This window comes from Solanum tuberosum, unplaced genomic scaffold, assembly GCF_000226075.1.
Source record: "Solanum tuberosum cultivar DM 1-3 516 R44 unplaced genomic scaffold, SolTub_3.0 scf00414, whole genome shotgun sequence".
In the NCBI taxonomy this organism is placed as follows: domain Eukaryota; kingdom Viridiplantae; phylum Streptophyta; class Magnoliopsida; order Solanales; family Solanaceae; genus Solanum; species Solanum tuberosum.
In genome coordinates this window covers 34,946-38,467 of record NW_006239332.1, presented here as the reverse complement: position 1 = coordinate 38,467, position 3,522 = coordinate 34,946, and positions in this window count along the sequence as shown.

Genomic DNA, 3,522 nt, shown 5'->3' with positions numbered 1-3,522 from the left:
TATGCCCAAGTTCTACTATATAATAAATATAATATGTAATATTGAAGAAACTTCCTTTTAAAAGTCCCACAAGAATATTATATATTATATTTGGGCCTAAACTCTCTTTTATAATATAGTAGAAATAATGAAATATATCTTTTTTTTTACTATCTTCTTTTATAATGAAATAAAGTGACCACACAGGAACATACTAAAATTCCACACAAAAATAAACTAAAGTCTTATATTTCTATCATTACTAAATAAACCGAAGTCCTATATTTCGGTCATACTACATTGAATTGTAAGAATAAATTTGTGTAAAAATGAAAAAAAAATTATAATAATTTCGATATAATATTCTTTTTCTCTTTTCTTTTTGTTTTCTTTTTTTGTCATCATTTTAAAATTTTGATTCTCTCTCTAAATAATTACACCTTAATGATTTTTGTAATTCCTCAAGAGTTTAAGGATATTCATTATACTTAAAATAATTCAGAAATGATGACACAATTTTTATCGAGTTGTTTGTTGAAATATTAATATCAATGCTTTTCAATTTTATTATTATGAATTTGTAGGTTTATTTTTATTTGATTTGAAAAATAGTTAGTTATTGTTTCCTCTGCATTACTATTGGAATTTTTTCCTGGTATTTTTCATATTTTAACTTGCACAAAATTTAAAAACAAAATGAAAACTTTTAAAAGAAGATTATGTGTCTAACATGTATGATCTTTTGTTATCATATCGAAAAACAATATGAAAGAAAGTTTAAGTTTAGTAGTTCCTCATATAAAATAATTATTTTATAAAAGAGGAGGACAAATTATTTACATTTCATTTGATAGTTAACGGTGGATAAAAAAGTAAACAAAAAAATTATTTAAGTTATTTTTTTTTTCTAATATAAAACATCTTTGTCCCTACAAAATAATTAAAAATTTGTATCTTACAAACTGAAACAAATAAGATGATTGATATTCTTAAGTTTTAATTTAAGTATTAATCATATTTTTTTTTATATGAACTAATTAATTAATAACAAAGAAAATTGCATAATGAAAATGTAACATAAGAACTAACTCCAAATGAATTAATGCAACATAATGACACTAATTATGTCAATATAATGAGACTCTAAATGAGAGTAAAGAATGCCATATATATAATGCCCATGAACAGACAAAACATATTATTGAAGCATATTATTATAATATTAAAATGACATACTAATTTTGTGTCTCTCCTAACTTTGTACTCCAAAACATAGAGAAAACGAAAAGAAAATAATTTTTTTTGTTTGATTTATTAGATTAGGATAGATGGATCCTGTTTAATTTGTGCTTTATTCATATTTAAGAAATAAATGATAAAAGTACAAAAATATAAATCAACAATGACAAAAATATATATTGTAAATTATATACACTGCATTAATTTTTTTCCAAGTTTATTTCTCTCTTTACATACTTTTTAAAGAAAAAATAGTTTTTAGACTAATTTTTCTCACCTTTACTTTATTAATTAATAATTTAATATAATAAAATTCAAAAATAAAGAAACACATCCAATTAAGGATTGCTCTAATCCATTTAAATTTGAAAAATGATTAAAGTGTTTCAAATATTCAAAATTTTAAAAGATCTCTTACTCTAATCGTATAAAAATATATTTAATGAGGTTTTATTACTGCACGAAGCGCGGACCTGTTAACTAGTAAAAAATAAATGAGAAAAGTATTTTTGATTAAAAAAAACAAAATTAGTAGAATAAATAAGTTTAAATAAATAATGTCAGCACTAATTTTGGCTCCTTTCAAATTATAAAATATTTTTTTTATTCTCCTTCTAATTTGATATGAATTTCATAAATAGATTGATTTTTTCTTTAAATAATTATTTCTTATTCTTCTCCTAATTTAATTTGAATTCCATAAATAGATAATTCTTCTAAATAATTCTTCTTGGCATTTGAACACTAATCACCCTTCTTATAAATTTCTCAATCAAGTAAATTTTTTCTCAGCATGTAGGAGGAATTATAGTGTAATATTCTTTCAAAAAATCTTTTATTTTGAGAAGAATAATTTGTTGTATAATCTTTCTTCTTATACCAATATATTCTCTCTTCTTCTTCCTCTTCCTCTTCCAATTTCTTTTTAGATGGAATAGAATTATGTATACTAACAGATATGTAGTATCAAATGTTGACATTCACTCCTAACAAAAGTGTACTTTTTTTAATTTTTTGTTTTTGTATAAATTGATAAATATAAATGTGAAGAGGTAGAAGAAACGATAGAAGAAGAAGTGAAATCATGGAGTCCATGGTTGGTTATGGATGCTCAAATCTTTTTTAATTTATAGGCAAAATCTATAAACAGTTATAAAAAATGAAAAGCTTTTTTGTTTTTTCATCTTCCATTTACTTAAATGTATAATAATATAAGAGATGTTTTTAAGGAGAGGTGATTAATTGAGAAAGATACTTAGGGCCTGTTTGGATTGGCTTTTGGCTTATTTTTGTTATTTTGGCTTTAAAATAAGTGCTTATAAGCACTTTTTAACTTTACCCAAATGCTTCAAAACTGCTTTAAAACTATTTTTGCTTAAAAGCACCTAAAATAAACCAATCCAAATGGGCACTTAAATACTTTCAATTTTTAAAAAATATCAATTTAAAAATAGAAAACAAATCCAAAAAAAAGAGATAAAAGACAGAAAAATGTTGATCATAGAGAGGTGCCACATCAAATTTTTTATATCCAGCTTTATATATATATATATATAGATTACTCCCTCCCTCCCATGTTATATGTCACATTTTTACTTTGCACTTGCATTAAGAAATGATGTAACTTTACCCTTCTACCCTTATTTAATGTTTTCTTAAGTCAACTTTATTAATAAATGACAAGATTAATTAACTATTCTATCAAGGGTATAATAGGCAAAATATGATAATTTATCCATAAATTTTATAAAATAATAAGTATTGTGGTCCAACTATTTATAAAAAGAAATGACATATAAAATGAGACGGAGGGAGTAGTGATTTAAAATTTTGACTTCACTTTTTATTTTATAGTATTATATGAAGGGGAAAAAACAAAAATACGTTGTGGTCCTAATACGTGCATGTATGGTGAGACAACTAGGACAAGTTTTGGCTTGTGAAATCTAATCACAAAACCTCATTCAAAATTTCCTTTATATAATATACTAGTATAGTTTAAAAATAATAGGTTAAGGTACGAATAATTTAATTTTATGTTTAAGGAGATTTAAGTTTATTGTGATATAATTATTTATTTATCCCTTCATGATACAACAGTCTAATATTATTGTTGAAAAAATGATTCTAGTATCTCAAAAAGAAGTGTTCTGTATTATTTTTCATATTCATCATATTAAATGGGTGTTAATATCCAATTAATTGTCTTATAAATCATTATTAATTTTGGCCTAAATATGGTAGTTGGCCAACGTCTATTTCCTTCTTATTGGTCCTCAATCTTTTTGCCTTTAATCTTTCATA